Genomic DNA, 23,354 nt, shown 5'->3' on the forward strand with positions numbered 1-23,354 from the left:
TGAATAATATAGTCATATTGTGTTGTTATTACAGGAAATTATTGGAGCCTGCAAAAGAAAATATGGACCCGAACCTTCTTCCTGTTAAACAAATGAAAGGATTGCTTTCTTGCGGTGTAGCAAAAGGTTTGATTGAAGAAAAAAAACACAAAACAGTCAAACGCAATGTTGTAGAGGACTTTGTATCCAATAATCAAGTTGATGGCACTATAATCGAAGAGGCTCTTGATGTTAGTGGAGTTAGCAGGAAGGGATATAGTTCGATTTTCCATGCGATATCCTCAACTTTGAAAGATCAAAGGATCAAACGAGTTTTACTGCCAAATCCAGCAACCGTGTGGAGGATAAGAGGTCATTTGAATGAAAGTATAGATGAATTTATTGGGCAATATATCCATATTGAAGAAATATTTCATGGTGTTAAAGGAACCACTGTGTATGATCCTTGGAACAATATATTTTTAGATCTGCAACAACTTCAAAAAAGAATGGTCGAGTTTTATGGAATAACATTTGAGGAGTGCAAAGGCATTTTGAAATTTGTTATCAAACTAGATGAGTGTGAGGTTGTAAAGGAAAAGAAAATGGAAAGAGTTACTATTACATTGATGAATGGAGCGATTGATACATCATTGACTGAAGCGAGTTCGAAGTATTTTAGTGTGCAGTCAGAGAAACACATATGGTGGTTAGGCTCGTTCCAGGTATGATCATGGGTTGTTTTATACTTGATTTTGGTCATTGTTTTCAAATCTGATATAGTAATACTTTTGTTTTCTATAATCTCACAGGTGAAGACCGAAGACCATGAAACACTAGATTGGGTGTTTCATCACATGGAAATACCAACAATAATCAAAAGACAAGTGCAAGGCGAGAATCTCCATGTTGCCGGAAAAGGTGATTTTCAAGTGGAGTGGCACATGGCCGGGGATCTTAAAACACTTAAGTGCATGTATAACATTAGTAAAGGAGGCAACTCAAAGTCTCCTTGTCTTTACTGCAAAGAATCAGCTCAAGTAATAAATTCAAAATGGTGGAAGAGAGCACCTAATAGAGATAAAGTTGACCCTGACTTCAAGGCCATTCTGGACATTCCACTATGTAATGTTCACATCTGCACATTGCATGGTCTATGTCGAATTATTGAGAAATTGGTATTTTTATATATTGGATTTGCTTGGAAACTCCATCCCGAAAAAAATAGAAAGGATGCTCTTCAAGCATTGGAAAAAGTGTTATCCGATATAGCTCTGCATGGAGGAGATGTTCAAATCACAAAGGATTTTAAAAAGTCTACCAATGGCAAGGAGGTACCAATCAAGCCCTCTATTGGTGGTGTTAAGGCAAGAAGATTCTTGTCTCGACCCAAACACAGTAAGCAAGGCAAGGTAGAGCAGTTTCAAAGATTAATTATGGATTGTGGAAGCAAGTCCATAATGCTGTGAAAGATCATGAGGCAGATGGGGAAGCACGAAATAGGAAGGCAGAGGTGTGGAGGTCTCTTGATCAACTCTTCATGTTCTGTGACAAAGTAACATGGACAAAGAGTGATTACAAGAACTTTGAGGAGGCAATTAAACATTTTGGAAAGTCAATGAAAGACGCGTGGACAACCTGCAATATAACTCACTACATGGTAAGGTTATGTCTTTTTCTTTTACTTAAGTGTGATCTTCTTTTTTTTTATTACTTACTATGCATTCTTATGTCTTACAGCATATCATATACAACCACCTTCCCTATTTTGTCAAAAAGTATGGATGCCCAGCTATTTGGTCTACCCAAGGCATGGAGAAGTCTCACTACATGGCACGTAATACATTTTTTAGACACACACAACACTATGGAGGGGTGAATAGTCTGAAGGAAGTCTTCCAATGGTTTTACCGAGGCATACTACAGAGGCTGCATGCTAAAAGAAAAGTTGCTAGCTCTAAAATCAAGCTTTCTTTTCTTCTAGCCCAAAAGCAAAGACGAAGACAAGCTCTAGACAATTCAATTGCAGCAGAGAGACATAGACAATGGAGGGAATCGAAGATATTTAGAAACCATAAATGGACAAGTAAACATGAATAGGACTCATTTGTAACTTATTGGTGTTATGTCCACATGTTTTCAAACTCATTCAATAGAAATTTTTTTAGTGGAACAAGTGACTCTTGGTGTTATGCATGAAAAAAATTTCAATGTGAAACATATGATCTGAACTTAATACAATTTGTTTACAATTTCAATATATTGTTCATTTAATATTTAACGACACCACTCTATGTAAATGTACAAATCATTTCATCATCAACTTATTAATCATTTATACAAGATCATACCAGATATCAAAGACTTTATACAAATCAGTTCAAATTTAATATAATGTTTGTGCTATATTCGATGACTAAATCCTATTTCTCCCAGGGCCTGCCGATCGGAACTCTCTTTTTGATCTTGATTGGAGTCTTTTTCTTCTTTATTGGCTTGACGTCGACTGTCTCTTTATCCTTTTCTTTAGCTCTCTCCACCTGTTCCTCTTCTTGGACTGTGTGGCCTGATGCAATCATGGGTGGCTCTCGAAACCTTACGAGCTGGTGTTTTCCATAGCCCTCTAGATATTTGGGGTCCTTAACACCACATGCTAATGCATAAGAAGTGTAAGACAAAAAGTAAGCGGCCCTAGAGGCCTGCTTATTCACATAATCTCCAAATATATCTATGGCAGACAACCTCTCTATCAAAATGATCTTTTCCTTTTGCCATGAAAGAGCATGTCCACCTAAAGCCCTAGACAAACATTTTAGGAAGTAAACAATGGCTTCTCCATTGTTGCTCAACTGCCTATGGTAAATCAAGATCTTGGCACTGCCTAGATCATGAATATAATGAGCTAGGCCTGACATTTTGCGAAACCCAACTTGCCTGCTTCCACTTGATCTCTGGAGGAATGTGTCATCCTCAATTTGTAGCTGCAACATATCAAAGGATTGGAGTGAGACAATACACAACCTACAAAACTAAAGTTAAGCATAAGTCAAAGTATATGATTTGAAGTACCTTCTCATTTTCATCAGCAGCAAGCAGTTCATCTTTCCAAAGATTTATCCCTCTCCCTTCTTGTCCAGCCTCTTCTCTAGTCTTTTCTATGTATAGTGCTGAGAGATTCATAGCTTCCTGTGTGAGCTGGAAGGCAGCTTCATCTGGCTCTTGGAACTTTTCAGCCTCTTTGAAACAAAATGAAAGGGCCTCTACAGGATCAAACATTGTTTCCAAAGCCAGTAGTGAATGGTCATCCTCTATGCCAACCTCCTTGTCAAGCCTTGAAGCCTGGGCAATAAGGGAAATGGCATAGTCCTCCCTCAAATCAAACATACACTCTATATCATGGAGGAAAACATAATCCTTTCCACCAATCAACACACCTGGAAGCATGGGCACTGCATAGTTGCTGCTCTGAACATCAAAATCTTCAACTGGCTCTGCTCCCCTCAGAGTTTTTTTCCTCAGTTGAACAAGGTCAAGAGCAGCCACTTGCAGCCCCTCATCCTGAAGGTTGATATCTTCTTCTTGCTCTGCCATTTCAGAGACCAAAGAAACATCCTCCTTTTCAGAAGCTTCAGATGTGTCTTCTTCTTCTGTTTCCTGCCCTTGTTCATCCAAAGACTCCTGACTGAAGACAATGTACATAAGAAATGCCATGCTCTCCTCCAGCACTTTGCACTTTCTGGTGTGCAAAGTACAGTTGAATTTATAGTGATCAGGCACGTTGTCAAATCTTCTGTTCACATGGTACCTCAGCCTGTCATTGGAGACAATATGATTAAGGTGCACAAAAACCTTTTCACCTCCCACAATTCTTCCTGCCTCTGTCAGTTCTTTGAAGGCATCCCAATAGTCTGAAAGAAAATCTTTGTGCTGCTCCAGTACAGAGCTCATTGTGAACTCCATGTTGAAAATACTATGGTATAAATGGAAGTTACTCTGAGCCTTGCATTTGTGAAGAAACTCAAATAGGAGCAAATCTGGAGAACTGTCCTCTTCTGGTTCCATTTGTTTTTTGATGGAAGAATCAGCACTCTGCTCCAGCCTCTTCTTTTTGCCTGTTCAAAAACTTATATACTATGAATTCTATATGCTGACATATGCAATCAGTGAATGCATTGTATATCACCAGATAATTCCTTCATGACATCTCATCACTCACCTGGTGATTGCTGTGGTCTAATTATAGCAGCAGAAAAGTCCAGCTTCCTCTTGAAAGGTGGGGCCTGGGAGCCAGCTGTTCCAAAACAAAAACATTTCTCATCATCAAGGAAGATTTCCACAGGGCTAAAGATAGCAAATTAATGAGGTAGAAGTGAGAAACAAATAATACACAAGAATTTGCAGCAAAATGCGATATGGGCTGTTTAGAGAATTGTAAACCACTCTCCTCGCATTTTGTTGCAAATTCTCAAATTCTGTTCATGTGCATGTCAAATCAAGAACTTGGTTCATCTCAGTGATTCCTGGACACTATGATCTCATATGCAAGAGAAATAATGGAATGAGTGAAACTATTCATGAGGAATGTGTCAACAACAGGAATTTGCAGCAAAATGCGATATGGGCTGTTTAGAGAACTATAAACCACTCTCCTCGCATTTTGTTGCAAATTCTCAAGTTCTGTTCATGTGCATGTCAAATCAAGCACTTGGTTCATTTCAATGATTCCTGGACACTATGATCTCATATGCAAGAGAAATAATGGAATGAGTGAAAATTTTCATGAGCAAGGAGTCCACAACAGGAATTTGCAGCAAAATGCGATATGGGCTGTTTAGAGAATTCTAAACCACTCTCCTCGCATTTTGTTGCAAATTTCTTGTTTCTATTCATATCAACCTACAATCTAATTTCTGGGTGATTTACCACATTGTGGAAGAAGGATGGAGCTGAGTGAAGACATTGGGACATCAAAAATCCAATGGATGGAAGAAATAAATGTTGAAAAACATTGAAACCAAACTAGAACTCTGACCTTTTTTTTCCTTTTCCATGCTGATTGAGTTGCACTGGTAAATCTCCTGCTCTTTCTCTAGCTTGAACTTTGCACTCTAGGTAACCTGGAGATCTGGTAGTATTGTCTTCAGGCAGGTTGCAGTCTGGATGGAGTGTGTTGGGTAGGAAAGGATCAAAGAGAAAGGATCAGGAGAGAGTCGTGGCAGGGATGAGAGATTGGAATCTAGGGGAGGGAAAAGTGGTTGTGGTATTGATGATGAAATCATGAATGGCACAAGTTCCAAGGAATAAAGTGTACTTTCACACGTGCCAAATTTCAAACTCCAAGAGATCTGGGTCCCATCCACACGTGTGAAAAACGACTAGATTCCACACGTGTGGGATTTAGTGATTCTTTAATTCTATTTGCACTTCTTTGTGGTATCCTGTTTTAGAACTCTTGCCCTCCAGTCTCTGCTCTCTTGCCTCCCTACCTCCATAATCTGCAGCATCAGCATCTTGTCCAGCAGCACAGAATCATCCTCAGCACAGATTACTCCTCAGCAGCAGAGCACATCCACAGATAGATTCCAGGTTAGTAACAATGGGTTCTCCCCTTAGTCTCTGCAATCTTTTTGCCTAAAATAGAAAAAATACATACTGTATGGAAATGCATAGACTCAAACCAAGACAGAGAAATCACTGTAGGAATGCAGATCTTCAAGTGTGATATTTGCATGTGATCTTCTTGCATAACCTCCATTCATACTGTATTTGGTTGGAGAAACATAGAAATCACTGTAGGAGTGCACCAGCATGTCATTTAAAAAATTTGCAGCAAAATGCGATGTGGACCTGTTTGAAATTCCAAACTGCTCATATCGCATTTTATTGCAAATTTCTCTATTTGGCTTCTTCCACCCCTGTGATTGCCTTCTCTTTGTGAGAACATGTTCTGGTTTTTTGACTTCCATAGCTGTAATCTTCTTGCATAAACTCCATTCATACTGTATTTGGCTGGAGAGACAAAGAAATCATTGTAGAAGTTCACCAGCATGTCATTTCAGAAATTTGCAGCAAAATGCGATGTGAACCTGTTTGAAATTCCAAACTGCTCATATCGCATTTTATTGCAAATTTCTCTATTTGGCTTCTTCCACCCCTATGATTGCCTTTTCTTTGTGAGAATATGTCTGGTTTTGTGACTCCCCTTAGTCTCTGCAATCTTCTTGCCTAAAATAGAAAAATTACATCTTGTATGGAAATGCATAGGCTCAAACCAAGACAGAGAAATCACTGAAGGAATGCAGATCTTCAAGTGTGATATTTGCATGTGATCTTCTTGCATGACCTCCATTCATACTGTATTTGGTTGGAGAAACATAGAAATCACTGTAGGAGTGCACCAGCATTTCATTTAAAAAATTTGCAGCAAAATGCGATGTGGACCTGTTTGAAATTCCAAACTGCTCATATCGCATTTTATTGCAAATTTCTCTATTTGGCTTCTTCCACCCCTGTGATTGCCTTTTCTTTGTTAGAACATGTTCTTCATGTCTGTGATCTCTTTCCAATCCTTTGTATGCAGTTTTTCAGAGTGATGGCAAGAACCAAATCAACTGCAAGGCAAGTTGGCAAAGGACCAGGTCTTGCAGCAACAGCAGCTGGGATAGGTTCCAAGAAGTTTAGTGTGCCTCCAAAGGGAAGAGCTTCACATGGCAGGAAGGGTAAGCCAATGAGCTTGCTCAAGCAAAAGGCCAAAAGATTGAATAAGGGTGCAGGTGTGCTAAGGGAAATAAGGAGGCAACAGAAAGCCATAGGTTTTGCAATACCCAAAGCACCCTTTCAAAGACTGGTGAGAGAAATTTGTGACAGTTGGAACGTTGGGTTCAGGTGGAATAGAACTGCCATTCTTTCCTTGTAGGAAATGGCAGAGGATTACCTGGAGAAATATTTTGAGGATGCAATGCTTGTAGCAGCCCATGCTCACAGGGTGACTTTGATGGCCAAAGATTTCAACACTTTGTCCAGAGTGAGATGGAGATATGACAAGCTGGTTCATCCTGTGGAATGGCAGGACATCAAAATGAGAGATATATTGCTAATTCCACCTACAAGGAAGGTCAAGGTTGATGAGGTAAAGGTTGTTGAGGTAACACACTCAAAGAACACCAGAGGGAAGGCTGCTTATGAGGACTCACTGAAGCAGCAAATAAAAGAAACAAAATCTGTTATAGATGTGGAGACTGGAAAGAAGGAGCTACACATACATAGAAGATTGAAGGAGCTGGGCCCTGATGTAGTTGTACATATTGAGGATGAAGTTTCAGTCAATGATTTTGATTTGACAAAACAATGCTTAGCAGCATTGGCTAACAAGAATGAGTATTGCTCAGATACTATCATTCTTGCAATGCTCTAGTAAGTGTCTTTAAATTTTACATTTTTTGCAAATCAATCCTCCTTGTAACTCTTTTATAACCTACCCTAATTATGTTCTGATCCTATGCAGCATGATGAGAAGCTGGCTTCACCCCTCTGTACAACATACAGTCCATATTGTTGACCCAGCCATTTCTTCTAGATTAAGAGATGCAAAGGAGACTCCCATGAGTATTTCTAGCTGGTTCAAACACTGCAATTTTGAAGTAATTGACATTTTGCTACTTCCATATCATAGCAGGTATGTGGGTGACTACTTCTTTTAAGATTCTTCTTTAATATTGGGAACTCTTGTAGCCTTTCATTTTCTTATGCTTTTTTCCTTATGCAGTGACCACTGGAGTTTTGTGTCTATTGACATCCAGCAGAAGCAATGCTTTCTATTTAACTCTCTAAAAAACACACACAGAGAGCTGAAATTGTAAGTATTGTGTGTGCTTTTTGAACTCAAAACTTCATTATTTTGATACCATACTAACTAAATTATACATATTGCAGTTGTATTAGAAGGCTATTAGATGCATTGGATCATTGTCCTCCAAATGTCTCTCTGTTGGATTCAATAGAGCCATTAAGTCTAGAGGTAAAAAGTCTATTAAATGCTATGTCTTTGAACTTATTGAATAATTTTGTTTTGTGCTGATGCTCACAGTTTCTAACATTTTTTTCTAACTGTACAGACACCACAACAAAATGATTCAAGTAGTTGTGGATGGAGGGTGCTGATCAATGCAAAATATATACTTTCAAGCTACTTTGAAAAGGAACACCCAGATCTGGTAAGGAAAAATACTTTTCATTTAGCTTGAAGATAATTCATAATGATACAAAGTGTTCTAAATTATCCTCTGCCATTGCAGATGAAAGAGGATAGCTTCAGCCCCAACTATGTACATAATTTTAGAGCTCATACAATTTGGAGGTTTTTGAGCTATGCCTCCCCCAAACCTATTGTAGCAGCTACTGTGGAGCTGGGTGAAAGCTCTAAAGTACAAGAAGGTGTCATACACCTTGATCCCACATATGAAGCACCTAATGTTGAGGACCAGAAGCCACAGGAGCAATCACAGAGTGCTGAGGAGGAGCAGACACAGGAGCAAAGACCTGCTGCTGATGTTGAGGAGAAGGTGGAGAAGCAGCAAAGAGAGGCTTCTGGGGCAGTGGAGGAGACAGGATGGAGCACGGACAGGATGGAGCAGCAGAGAGAAGATCCTCCAGAAAATGTAGAGCAGCCTCTGGATGAAACTGTACATAAATAGAAAATGGATGTTAGAAATATGTTCTACAGATTCAGCTAAACAATTCTGTACAAAATCTTACTTGATTGAATACAAAACCTTTCTTTATGGAGTCTGTGTGATCTCAATTTTAAAATTTTCTATGTCTTTGCATTTAACTGAGCTCTCTCTTCTTCTGAGTAACTGCAAAAAAGCAATATGAATTAGAGTGGTAAATTAAACTAATAGCAATGCTTATAGAGACTAGGATAAATCAGATGGTGTACCTTTCTGTTCTTGTATATAAATAAAAAGTCGTTTGAGATAGAACCTTCAGTCTCAAACAGAATGTCACTGCGCAATTGAGCTAGGGAGCAACATTCTCTTAACGAGATATTGGCTACCACATCACCATTCTCAACAACATCAATATCAATAAGTTTATTTTGTGCACCAAACGACTCTTCATCTTGGTCCATTGGGACAAGCTTTGTGCCTAGCATTCGACTGCGCTTGTAATAAAAAGAGAAAATAAAATTTTGTGATGCAACCATGTACTTCAGTTGCATAGAAGGTTGGACCACCTCACAAAACACTGAACTACATGTCTTCTTATCCCAACCTTTATCCAAAAATTGTGGCATGCATGCCAAATTTGTTGCTTTAACTATGAACATTGTTTTTGAAACCTTTACTGGAAAGGTATTAAACAAGTCTACAAAAACTGTGAGAGGCATGCACAAAGAAATTTTTACTATCCTAGTGGCAATATTGGGCCTCAGAGCTTTCTGTACTTCTGTAAAAAGCTTCGCCCTATATGCCTCTGTGACACTAGAATGTGGGTGAGGCCAATCCACCGAATTCCACACTGAAAGGTCTTGTTTTATTAATACACCATGTGTGTTAGCTTTGTCCAGCAACTGATAAAAATGATCAGTAAAAAATATACCCGATTGAGCTAGCTCTGTTGCACATCGACCTTGGTATTGTTGTTCTCCTATCGATCCATGCAGAACATCTATAAATCCCAGAATACAATCGATGTTTTGCCATGTCTCATATGATGAAGGATATAAATCTGAAATAAAACAACACAAGAATGTCAATAAGTTAAGAGAGAAAGCTTCATCTTAAAAATCCATACACCTCATGATGGAAAAAACCACAATAGAAAAATATACAATTAGGCCTGTGTTGTGGAAGATTTTTTTGATAGTCTCGCAAGACAAGTTCTTTATGCATGTACACGTGCTGAATCAAAACTTCTTTCACGGATATCTTCCCTTTGGTGATTTTAAAATCTCGTACTCTTCCCTTCCACGATGCCAAGAAAATGTTTTTTGTCTGGGGTCTTTTTCTTTTGCTAGGTTGCATGAGCACCCATGCTCCTTTCGAAACACTAAACCTTTCCCAAGTTCTTTCTGTTTTGACTGTACTTGAATTCTCTACCGATGAAATAGAAGAAGCAGGTCGACGGGGTAAGGATGTTTGGTATAATTTTGCCTTCGTAGCATTATCATCCACAGAGCGTCTTCCACAAGAACGGCCGTGGTTTTGGTTCACCATGGAGATTTTCTGAATCTGTAACAATAGCAAAGTAATGTAACTAAGATAACAATTTGAAGTTTCAAGAAAGAGAAAGTGGGCAAACAGACAGTTGACGAGAAACATCTTACTCTACGCCAAACAGGATCAAGGGAGCAGTTTTGGAAAAGGAAGGCTGTTGCACAATGAGGCAATGGTGTAGAATGGTAGACCTTTCGCACGAAAGGCGGCACAACATTTGAAAATTCAAAGGAAGGTGGAAGCGGGAAGGATCTTGTCAGATAAAATGTCAGTTTAGATTCTATCTTCTTGTCCAAAGTTCTTCTAAGAATAAAAAACCAATCTCCTCATTAATGTAGCACGCTTGTACTTACATAAAGTATTGTTTCTTTTTTCTATTTTCTCTTATTTTCGTGAATTTTCAACGTTACGTTGGCCTTCTATTGATTGGTTGAGAGCTTATTTTTCCAAACCGTAAAAGGCCCCAAAATGAGCTCCCTTTTTCCCTAATGGGATACTGAGGTGACCTTGTCTCTCTTAATGCTGAGCAGATTTAAACTCATGCTCTTGGGTGGGGTGGCTGGTATTGCTGGCGTCCACTGTAGGCAATCCTTGAAGAAATGATCTACCCCACAATGCACAAGGGTGAAGGTTCATTTGAAGGAGCCACAACTGGGGTGAGGTCCTTATAGGAGGAATCCTTCAAGAAGTATGGACCTTGGCACTTAAAGCTAGAGACAGGCAGGGTCATTGCCCCTTTGTAGGGACATTCACTGGCCTTGTGTGGTCCCTGACACATATAGCATTGGATTGGTGGTATATAGATCAAGCCATTCACGTCTCTTTCCTTGTGGAGAATCGGAGTCATTTGGTAGACTAGTATGTACTAATCGTCTTGAAGCACGTAGTGGCTCATGGTGCTGGACCGACTAGTATGCTCTGTAAGGGGGTAAGTCCAAGCCACAAACATTTGATAAACCAAAGCACCATCCACACGTTACCAACGCAAAAGCCCTCAAAGGTACCAAAAGACCCTCCTCTATGAAGCTTTACTGACATCCCCTTTAAAACTGAATGGGAGGGAGAGCACATCAACCAACCATTCAATGAAGAATATTGATGTGTTTGATGAAAATTTCTCATGACGAGCTACCAAAATGACACCAACTATCAATGAAGAAATTGAGCCAAAGAAACTTACACAAGTACCATAAAACCATCTCATGTATTAGAGCTAGAGATACAACAATTGTGATTACTCACTAGAGCCAAATCACCAAACAGAGCTACACACGTACAAAAATCAGATCTACCTCAAGATGCACTATAAAGATTATAAAATTTTCCCATTATCTTTGTCCACATCAGCTACAATAGAGTCAAGCTACTCCAAAGATCACAAAACTATCGACACCTCAAATTGAAGAAATACTTCAAACCAAAAAACACCAACAAGTTGACAATCCACTTGCAAAGAGACACAGCCAATAACTAAACAGGCACCCACTAAATGCCAAACCAGGACAAAAAACTACAGTTGTAATGAAACTCGAAATTCCCAATCATTATTTGAATTGTCGTCTATAACACAATAAATTTCATGAACTTTTTCAATGTACAAAAACCCAAAAATAATAGCATCTTTTCCAGAATCCATGTATTCAATCATGAATCCTTGCTTCGCATGTATTCTATTGCAATACCATTCAATTGAAGATAAGAAAGTGAAAGAAGTAGGACCAGATTCTAGATCCGCAAGTTTCTTAAACAGTGGAACAACCACAAGGGTTGTGCTGTCTGACATTCCCACAATGCTTTCATATTTATACTGAATGCCTCCATTCACTAAATAGAATAGTCTTTTGGTAGGATAACACCATTGGATGAGAACCTAAACCACAAGCCTCTAGCTTTGACTTTGACTCTCACAAATCTCCAATGCTCAAAGACTCACAATCGATCTACTTGCTCTCAACAATTCAACAAAACTTGCCTAGAATCTCTCAGTCTCTCAGAACGTTACAACATTTTTTCAACGCAAACGCACTTATACCAAATGATAGAAATTAAAAGCATGCAACTCATTTTTAAAGGTCTCTCTCGTATACCAAAATAAATACTACATGAGATTAAGAAGAAGAGACGATGAGGAGACAATCAACAAGTGATAGAATAGTGACCAAAAGCTTTATATACGATCTTGGACTAAAAGACAAAGGCTCACATCTATAGACCAGGACTTTCTCACTTACAAGACCACTCGAAATGAAATAAAACTAGAAAAAAAATATATTCGATCATGTATTAGAATCCTACAAATTTTCATCATGTTTCGACTATCAGTGTCCCACATGGTTATGAAAAAAAGCAACGTTCATGACCCACATGTGTTCTAGTGTGTGCGACGAGGTTCATTAACCCTAGTTTGGTAGCATAACATGACACAAAAGTGTCCTTTTGAGGTTTTGGCAAAAAAAATAATAACTTGTTGTAGATGTGTCTTTTGGTTATTTCCTCTCTTGAGCTTAAGGTAGACTCATAGGACTATTATTTTAAAATATAAGAAGCACCAAAAAGTATTACATGTGCATATCAATCAGACATTTGTAGCAAAAGTTCTACCTTCTACAAAACTGCTAAAAGTTGATGTTTTGTTACAGCCAGTAAATTACTTCGTTCGCAAGTAGTGCCAGAAGTTTGTGGACAGCCATATTTCAAGCTACCTATCTTCCAATACATAAGGAATCACATTCTACTTTGAACTGAGAAGTTTCAGATCTTTGAAGAAGCTATAATTTTTATTTTGGAAGCGTATCAATCAGACATTTGTAGAAGTTATACTTTGTACAAAATAGCTAAAAGTAGCTGTTGTTACAGCCAGTAAATTGGGTATTTCTTCAACTCGTAGAGTTTCCACATACGAGACCTTGTGCAATCGTAGTTTTGCCTGACACCGTGAAAACGTGGCTCCCTTGTTCATAGTGTCGAGGAAGCTTGCTAGTCTTGCTCATCATGGGAATGCACAATGGAGCAAATATATATGTATATATATATCTACAATAATGTCCTATACTGCTCGTGCCCGTGCAACCTAGGAGGTATCTCTCCGCATTCACACATAGGGGGGAAAAAACTCCGTAGAAGTTTCTGCGCATCTACCTCGAGGGTCTCAGGAAGGAGGCCAGTTGCATGCATAAAGTAAAATATATGCGACCTAAAGGAAGAAAAACGCGACAGTGACACTGATTCTAAGCTGCTTGCTCTACGTAGTTTCTCACATTCTACTCAGATAATCGTCGAGTGGAAGGGATGATAGTCACACATCCATTACCCTTTTCTATGCTACTCAGAGATCTTCCCATCCATTATATGTGGTTTATCAAGATATTGGACGGAGGTGGAAACCCGCTAAAAGAAGCTCGTGCTCAGACATGAGCTAAATGATGAGCCAGTAGATCGATAATAGCAATGTATCCTAGTGTGGCGCGAACTAAAGACGTTTGATAGCTCACCAGGCCGATTTCATGTAATCTTGAACAGTGGTGTAGAGAGGGTCCGTAGTAGCTCGTAGTTCCTATGGGAGTTCTTAGCTACAACATAAGCAAGTTGAGCCGTAATACAGAGTGTCAGGCTACACTATAGAAGGCTCAGAGCATCATGTGATAGTAAGTGGTGCTCTGTTCTATCATACAATCCTGGAACAATGCAGGATCAAAGTCATAAGGAAGTTGCAACTTTATCACGCTGTTATGCCAGAGCTGAAGTTGTCACCCCAACCCCTTGTAGGAAAGAATAACACAGAGTATTCCACCGAAGAGTAGGGTTTATAATGGCTAAAGCAAACTTCAAAGAGGGAGGAGAGTACCTCCGTTGATGTGTCAAGGGGGAGCTCAACAGCTACGACACAGGCCTTGAGCATTGCTCCCTCAACACAGTGCGTCCTCCTTCAAGCAAGGTTCTCCATCGAATGAAAGTCGAGCGTTACTGCATAGGAGTCCGAGAGTGGAGCTTGCTCGTAGGAAGTATGGACCGTAGTTTCCCCGCGCCCATGCGTGTGCTCTCCCAGCATCTATGTAGCCTCACTACACGGAATAAGCTCCCATATTCTCAGTAAAAGAGCTAGCTCTCGAAATCAGAACCATCTCAGCATTTCCCAAATGTCAGAACAGTTGAGAAGAGTCCAACCTTCCAAGTGCTGCCCACCTTTGTTCACCGGAGATCACCAGAGGACAAACATTAGAGCGTGTGTAGGAAGCATGGCTATCCTCCGACGTTCCTTCGTTTTTTGTGTGCCTCTTTCGTGTTCTGCACTTCGCTGGAACGAACAGAGCTAGGTGGCGTGAGGATTGAATACAGTTCTCCGAGTGGGGAACGCTGGAAAGCTTCGTGAGTGGAAGCTACTTCAGGCTTCTCATAAGAAAAGCACCGAAGTAACCACAAATCAGACAATCTCCCAAGCGGAAGGGGTGAGAATCACAACACTCAAAGTCAGACCAGTTGGAAACTATATCAGCAGGTTGGAAACCTTCCAAGGCGGTTGCAGGTTGGAAACTTTCTTCGCACGCACCTGTGTAACCGCCATTCTCGTAATAGAAATCTGAATTTGCGTGGAGGGTGTCGGAATTCTGTCTGCCCTTTCGACCAAGACATCTCACTACGCTAGCAGGACCAAGGGCATCCAAAGCGCATGGAGATGAGCTCCTAGATCTGCGGGGTACGTGAAGTTTTGATGTGGATTGTAGAAGCTTCTTGAGTACTTATCTTGGACTGTACCTTTTCCTTTCCTTAGCATGTGCCACGTCTACCAAGCTTTTATCATGTTCATTTACATTAGCTCCACAACTCATTAAAGTACAAGTTTGTCGCTTGTCTCCAACTCCTATGGTCCACTCACCTCCAAGCCACAATTCATTAATTTGAGAGTGCATATCTATAGACCTTATCCTTCTCCCATCCTTTAGTAAAACCATGGTACAAGTATCGCCAATATTCAGGCATACACATCAACTTTTAACCATGAAGACCCAACCTCCTTTAGCAAAGATATGCTTTCCAGGTGCTCGAAGAGTTGATGGACCTAAGAGAATCAAGATCCACAAGGGGAAACCAGGACCAATTAAGTCGGCCATCCATCAATTAATTCTCATGGCCTTTAAATTCAGCTCTCCAATAAATCTATATACCAATCAGGTCCAAACCATTATGTTTCCCTTATGATGTATGTGAAACCACTATCCACTTATTCCCGTTGATTAATAACTTTGGGGAAAAGACATTCTAAATTTACAAAATCTCATAGTATATATAAAGGACCAAAAAATCCAACAAAGTGAAGGCACCTTTTTCTCCAACTTTCAATAATAGTACCCAAGGTCATCAAAGTGTTGAACAAGTGCCAGGATACTCCTCTCCCATACCAGTGTGGGGGGCCATAGCATAAAAGTCATGTGGACCCATCATGCACACCTAAGGTCACAAGGGTCCTCTCCTATACCAATGTGGGAGGCCATAGCATAAAAGTCATGTGGACCCATCATGCACACCTGAGGTCACAAGGGTCCCCAACGGGAGGGTTGTGTGTGTGTGTGTGTGTGTGAGAGAGAGAGAGAGGGGGGGGGGGGGGGGGATGGCAGGGGGAGGGGGGAGTTGTTGCAAGGGCACCTCAACCCCCCCCCCCCCACCTCCCCTGGCCTCGCCTCCCTGCTAGGCATGCAAAAAATGAAATGCCGATGCACCAACATGGAAAAATTTTATTGAAGAAGTAGACACTAGGAAACAATGGTAGCATATGTGGCAAGATGTTTTCAACGTGGTCAACCAATCATATTATAGCAGCTTCATAATATTAGGACATGAAGGTGGTGGTCCTAGTCTTTTTGTCCATTCATAGAGGTGTCGAATCTTTAGAGTAGCTGGCTTGATGAAATCCGCAACTCGGCCTACATCTTTGCATTAGAATATTCTCTCTCTCTCTCTCTCTCTCTCTCTCTCTCTCTCTCTCACACACACACACACACACACAAATCACTTGAATATTTGTCTTGTTAGGCTGAAATCCCATTAGGGGAATTGTTTGGACATTAGTGACTATTTGACTACATGAAATGACATGCTCATGCATGACCACAACATGACATTTCAGTGGCTTCATAATATTAGGACGTGAAGGTAGTGGTTCTTGTCTTTTTCTCCCGCGCACAGGGGCTAGATTTTTTAGAGTAGCTGGTTTAATGAGATTCGTCACTTGGTCTAAGAATATGTAGTGCAACTGCTAGTCTATAGGGTCCTTAGTCTCTGAGTCTTGTAAGGCAGCAATAATAGTAGTGATGCGCTACCTTAGTCCAATTTAATACAATAGTGTGTTTTTGGCCTACCATAGGCGGAGGCCTAAGTAAACCCAATGGGGCTCCTGAAAGCTCATTTTTTCGTGGGATTGGCAACACTTGGTAGAAATCTAGAGATCTCCTCTCTTTCCACATTTTTAGCCCCCTCCTCTCCTCTTCTCTCTCTCTCTCTCTCTCTCTCTCTCTCTCCGGACTCCCTCTCTTCCTTTCTCTCTCTTTCTTCCTCCTCTTGGGTAGGTCTATTGAATGATATATATCATTCATCTTGTTTCATTCACCTCCTCTTGCTTACGTTTCATTTCATGTGTTCATTGAAAGAGAGAGAAGTTCTAAGTATAACTTGATTGGGAAAATCTTTAATTCTCTAATAATCTAATACTAGATTCGGAGTTGCCATTTGTAAGAGAAGTTGTCTGAAAGGTTTGTGAAAGATTGAGCTTGTTGTGAGGTAGTCGACATAGACACTTGGTCGAAGGTAGAGAAGTCTGTGGAGTCGAAATTCAATGGTATAAATTTAGCATCGTGGCAATTGTCAACTCGACTGTCTTTCATTTAGAAAGGCCTATGCGGGGTTGTCTCAGGCACTGAGAAAAATCTAAAGAATAATCAAGAGCCCGAGAAGATCAATACAAGGAGCAAAAGGACAGAAAGATAGTTGGAATGCAAAAAATCTAAAGAATAATCAAGAGCCCAAGAAGATCAATACAAGTGAGCAAATGGACAGAAAGATAGTTGGAATGCTAGATAGAGCACTTGGACCTAAGTGTTTCCATCATGAGGACCACTGCAGAGAATGGGGTGATTGTCGAATCTCTTTTTGATACAAAGATGAAGGATTCTAAGGTGCCTTTGAAATAGGAATTATTTAGTCTTCATGTGGAAGAGGGAGAGAATTTAGGAACTCAAGCAATCTTTGATGTAGCAAGTGAGTGCTCTAGGATTGAAGTTAGAGGAAGATGATGCAAAGGCAATCATGCTCTCTAGTTTGTCTCCACGATACTCTTGAGTTGCTAGCTATTTTGAGAGTGAGTTCTAAGAGTGTAGAGTTTCAAGACTTAGCTACATTCTTACCAGGAGAACTCTCATACTCGATTAAAGAAAAAAGGAAAGGTCAGGGATGTGATAATAAAGGAAAGCGATTGTGCCACTATTGTGGAAAAAAAAGTCACGTTGAGGAGCATCACTACAAGAAGCAATGTGAAGAACTTGAAGAATAAATCTTGCATAGTCAAGGAATCTACATCTATGAACGAGATTGTTGTTTTTGTTGAAGCTAGCAAGTATGAACATGACTGGGCACTTTAGAAGGGCTTTGTATGCGTTTTGGGATTGCTCTGACTCTTTGTGGGTGTTGAATCAAATTTTTGGAGACTTGGTTGTTCGTGGGCAATCATTGTTGTTGGTTCATCTTTGGCTCTTAGTGGGTAAGCTGACATGTATGGCACTTACTTGGTTTTCTATTTGGAGCAATTTGTTCTTATGGCAAGTAACAATGTTTTACCAAAAGTTCATATATTGGGTTTTCTTTTGACACACCCCCATTCAGATTCAGGGGAGGAATGTTTGGCTAAATCCTCATTAGGGGGTATTGTTTGGCTCAAAGTATGCAAAGCCTAAGATTTGAAATGGTGGACTCAATTGTATGAAATGGCATGCTCATCCATGGCCACAAAGTGGCAAAGATGTTTCCAACGTGGTCAGCCAACTGGATTGCAGCAACTTCATAGTATCAGAAGGCAAAGGTAGTGGTTCTGGTCTTGTTCTCCCATGTGTGGACGTCTGGATGCTTTAGAGTAGCTAGCTTCATGAGAGTCTTGTGTTTTATATCTTTGCAGTAGTATATGTGGTGCAGTTGTTGGTCTATAGGGGCCTTAGTCCTCTAGTCGTCTATAGGGGCCTTAGTCTTCTAGTCCTGGTTAGTGTATTATAAGGCAACAACAAGCCTCCAACAAGCACAGTAGTGGCGCACTGCCTCAGTTTGATTTTAATACAAAAGTATTTTCTCATTTATTTAGTGTCGACCTCCTCTTGTTTACATTTCAATTCATGTTGTCATTGAAAGAGAGAGTTGTTGTATGACTAATTGTGAAAACTTTAAAATCAACTGGTACATACTACAAAACCAGGGTTTTGATTTCAGCCAATTACTGAAATTCGTACAGCTGTTGAGAGGTGAGCACTTCAATCAAGACACAATTTTCATTGCTGGCTGCATCGTCCACCCTCTATGCTTGATTATTGGATCAAGCTTGAGTGCTGCAAATCACCCACACGCTTCATTCGCTGCCCAAGCGCCCCCTGGTGGCAGATAGGCCTCTCAAAGAGCTTGCAAATGACTGCCAGTAGCCTGCTATAATAGCTAGGATGTACCCGCTGCCTAAATTCACAACTCTAATGTTTAGTTCTAAAACATGGATTCAAGCTACAGTTGTTGTGGGTTGTCCACTATCTCCCTCTCTCACTTCTCTTCTATCTGTTCTGAATGGTATTGCGAACGATTTCCTCTCAATTCCTTCTTCCTTACACCTATGGCTCCCTTCCTACCAAACAAGTCATGTGGTACTCATCAAACTAGCTACCTCCGAATAATTTCAAGCAGTTGGACAAACTACTACAAAAAATATGAAGGTCCATTTGGCATCTTATCTAGAAATTAATTAGGCTCTTCAATGTCCAACCAAACCCAGCAGGGTGACAGTGAATTAGAACATAACTGCAGTGTGGGCCCTTGCTGTAATGCAAAATCTCCAAACAGCCTAGAAATTTTCAGTATTCTCTCACTTCACAAATGCGGTCATATCATAAGCAGACTTGAGACTCCCAATACGCAAAAACTGGTCATTGTTGTGGTATGTAATCCCCCCCCTTCCTCTCTCTCCTTCCTTCTACTTGTATGTACAACCGTGATCTTCAAATGTCATACAGCTAATGGAGCTCTGTGAAGATTTATCCCAGATATGTAAGGATTGTGATAGCTCCATTCACCATTTCTATGTTTCACCTTTTGCTCAAATGTTTTGTTAAATATATCTCACTACCCTACCTTCATTTGATATATTTTTCAATTCTCTATGGATGTTTCACGATTGTAGAGCAGGTCTTGATTGCCTAAGAACAGGTCACCACATATCTCTACAAGTACACAAACCGCCCTTGAAATGATGGATGCAACAATCATCCCGAATAATAATCTCTCGTCTTTCAGTCCTTGATATAATCTTACTTACATCATGACAGTTGTGGCACATCTTCAAATTTTTAGTCACACGCAGCATTTGGTCCTGTTCCGTACTGAGAAGTCCAAAAGCTATGGCCAGTTTCTCGGCATGCCCACACAATGCCCCTTCCTCATCATGAGGAGGGGGTCTCAATAACAGATCTAAATTTGGTACATGCCTCTCCCCCTTTCTCTGTAACCTCAAATTCTCAAGCATTTCTAAAATTTCTTTACTTTGGTTGTCACCCATCACAAACTCATGGACCTTGTTGTTCACCTCCATTACAGCACTTGCTGGTGGCTTTTTCGTAAATGTGTGTTTCCTCTGCTTCACTATTCTATGTGCATCAGCCCGTCTCCCAGCACCAGCATAGATGTTAGCCATCAGCACATATGAAGCCACAGAATCTGGATTCAGCTGGACAAGCAGCTGAAAGCAACTGGACCCTAGTCCAGCTTCTCCATAAATATTGCAAGCACTAAGCAAAGCTGTCTGTGTTTCCTCCGAGACAGCACACCACATCATTTGAAGGAACTCATCTGCCTCATACAAATGTCCTGATCGTGCAAGAAGATCAACCATGCAGGTGTAGTGCTGTACTGTTGGTGCAATGCCATATCCTTTTCTCATCAAATTGAAATACTCATGTCCCTTCAATATGAGGTTGGCATGGCTGCAGGCAGCAAGAACAGATGTGAAAGTGATATTGTCCGGCTTCACACCCTGCTCTTGCATGTCCTCAAAAGCTTCTACGGCCATTGTAGCCTCATGATTCATGCCATATCCTTTTAACATTGTGTTCCATGACACAACGTCTCGAACTGGCAGTGTGTCAAAGACTTCCCATGCCTCTGAAAGTGAGCCGCATTTGGCATACATGTCAACCAGAGCGTTGCTAACAGAAAGATCTCTTCGAAAACCCTTTTGTGCAACCTTAGCATGTATTTCTCGGCCCTTGCCTAAAGCACCCATGCTGCCACAAGCTCTCAAGGCACAAGTTAATGCGATGACATCTGGAGAGATGCCCTCTGATTGCATCTGTTCAAAACATTTCAGTGCTTCATGACAAGGTCCATGTTCAGCATATCCTGCAATTAGGGCGCTCCATGAAACAACATTTCGAACTGGAAGCTTGTCAAAGACTCTGTGTGCCTCTGAGAGTGAGCCACATTTGGAATACATGTCGACCAAACTGCTGCAAACAAAAAGGTCTCTTTCCAATCTCTTGTGTGTAATCTCAGCATGTATTTCTCGACCCTTGCCTATGGCTCCCATGCTGCCACAGGCTTTCAAGACACAAACAAACGTGCAAGCATCTGGAGAAATACCCTGCAGTTGCATCTGTTCAAAACATTTCAGTGCTTCCTCAACAGGTCCGTGTTCAGCGTATCCTGCAATCAGAGCACTCCATGACACAACATTTCGAACTGGCAGCTTGTCAAAGACTTCACGTGCCTCTGAAATTGAGCCACATTTGGCATACATGTCAACCAAAGAACTTCCGACAAAGATCTCTCTTTCAAATCCCTTTTGTGCAACCTCCACGTGTATTTCTAGGCCCTTGCTTAAAGCTCCCATGCTGCCACAAGCTTTCAAGATGGAAGAAAATGTGGTAGCATCTGGACAGATGCCCTCCCCTTGCATCTGTTTAAAACAATTCAATGCTTCCTGACAAGGTCCATGCTCAGCATATCCTGCAATTAGTGCATTCCATGACACAACATTTCGGACTGAGAGCTTCTCCAAGACCTCCTGTGCCTCGGAAAGTGAGCCACATTTGGCATACATATCAACCAAAGCACTGCCCACAAAAAGATTTTCCAATCCTCTTTGCACAATCTCAGTATGTATTTCTCGGCCTCTTTTCACGTCTTTCAGCCTGCTGCAAGCTTTTAGTAGGGCCATATGTGTATAGCTGCTAGGATGTACAGTATCCTCTTGCATTTTCTGATATAAATTGAGAGCATGGTGCGCGTGCCCACATTGCACGTACCCTAGTATGAGAGAAGTCCATGAATGCTCACTCCTGTAAGTCAGCCCATCGAAAACCTGTTGAGCATCAGACACACTTCCGCATTCCACAAACGTTGGCACCAAGTAGTTCCCAAGAGCGTTATTAGCTTTCAGACCCTTCTTGCAAATATGTGCTTGCACACGCTTGACATACACCAGATTTTTCTGTTTCCTGCATTTCTGCAAGATGAAGGTAAGGTTCTCAGCAGCAGGCAGCTCAGCCATCCCCTCCAAAACACCCAGTGCCTCCTCCAAGCTCAACAGGTCCCAACCATTACCCATCTGTACTCCAGACTTAAAGCTGGCCTTATCCATGTGACCAAAGCCAGGATCTTTAGAATTTAAGCACCCCTGTCCTTGCCTTGCATGCCGATCATATGCTTTGTCTTCATTGACTGGATGGCTTGCCCCATTCTCGGCCTCTTTTTTCTCAAGTAGATCTTTAACCCAACTTGGACTGTACCAGCCGTCTATCCAGAGCGCCTCCTTGGAATTTTTATGTCTGAAATCTGGAGCTCTTGGGTTTGTCTGTATTGAAACCAGTCAGACGAAGCAACTAAAATCAAGTCTATATAAGTATTCCTACATTTTCGGCTATGCGAAACATGTTGTTGCGAGACGTTGGTCACTTACTTTGTCATCTCTGTTATCCCACCACTGAGAGGGATCCGCGAAGTACTCCTGCCATAAGCGGAAGCTGCGCTCCCTATCTGTCAGCAGGAACAAAGTGAATACCTGCTACACACAATGTAAATTCGATTAAATGTAAAAAATAAGAGGAGGAAGCAAACCTGAAGTGGAACTTGTGGAACTAAATTGGCACTTTGGCAATGGTTGAGGATGAGAAGCATCAAGTTCTGGCTCCCTTGCGCGACATTCCCTATTTATAACAAGTGGGTGCGGATATGAAGGGTGGCTGATGATCGTAGGAACTGCTGAGCTGCCGCTGCCGTCTTGATAAGGGACTGAGACCGAATTTGGATGCACCTCAGCTAAAGCCAAGGGCGACAACATGGCCTGGCACCCAGTCCGATCCACAAAACAAAATGGGTCACACACACACCGGAGAGGGGTTCACACCACCCGCCGTGCTGGGTGTTTAGAGACTCGTGCACCGTCCACGGATCATGGATAGGCAAGTTTGCCTGCCTACGTCTAGCCGACGACAACCCAGAGGTATTTAATGCACGATGGGTGGGCATGGGCGGCTCTAGTCTGTAAACATCCTTAGTCGTCCTACTTGCACGAATAGAAACTAGGGTGCGGTAGGTCGTCTAAGGGGAAAGACGGAATGAATTACGAAATTTATAATAAGTCGATCTAAATTAACAATGTTTTAAATTGGAATGAAAAAAGTAAGCTGAGAATATCAAAATTGTATGCTTTATGCTTTTTTGCGTTTAAAAAGCAAAGATATGCTTTCGCCCATGAGTTTTTACGATATTTGAATAAAACCTTCATGATTGACATTAATTAAAATCAATTTCAAGGCTCATCATTATAAGGGCTAAAATCAATTTAGGGGTTCATATTCATTACACACGATTCAAGGAGATGGAAGAAAACCGAAGAATATGATTTCTGTTAAGTTTTGAAAGTCAAGA

General features: G+C 40.9%; 1 pseudogene across 1 annotated transcript; it reads right to left on the minus strand.

Annotated features, from left to right (window-relative positions):
* Nucleotides 1–19,299: 19,299 nt before the first annotated feature.
* LOC147904436 (pentatricopeptide repeat-containing protein At5g27110-like) lies at nucleotides 19,300–22,787 on the minus strand (annotated as a pseudogene). Its single transcript, XR_015542255.1, has 3 exons — nucleotides 22,542–22,787; nucleotides 22,384–22,460; nucleotides 19,300–22,278 (listed from the first exon to the last, which is right to left on the minus strand). The product of XR_015542255.1 is annotated as a pentatricopeptide repeat-containing protein At5g27110-like (transcript).
* Between the last annotated feature and the right edge of the window lie 567 nt (nucleotides 22,788–23,354).

This window comes from Dipteris shenzhenensis, chromosome 2 (genome assembly GCF_047967505.1).
Source record: "Dipteris shenzhenensis isolate YYH24624 ecotype China chromosome 2, Dip_SZ_1.0, whole genome shotgun sequence".
NCBI classification, from domain to species: domain Eukaryota; kingdom Viridiplantae; phylum Streptophyta; class Polypodiopsida; order Gleicheniales; family Dipteridaceae; genus Dipteris; species Dipteris shenzhenensis.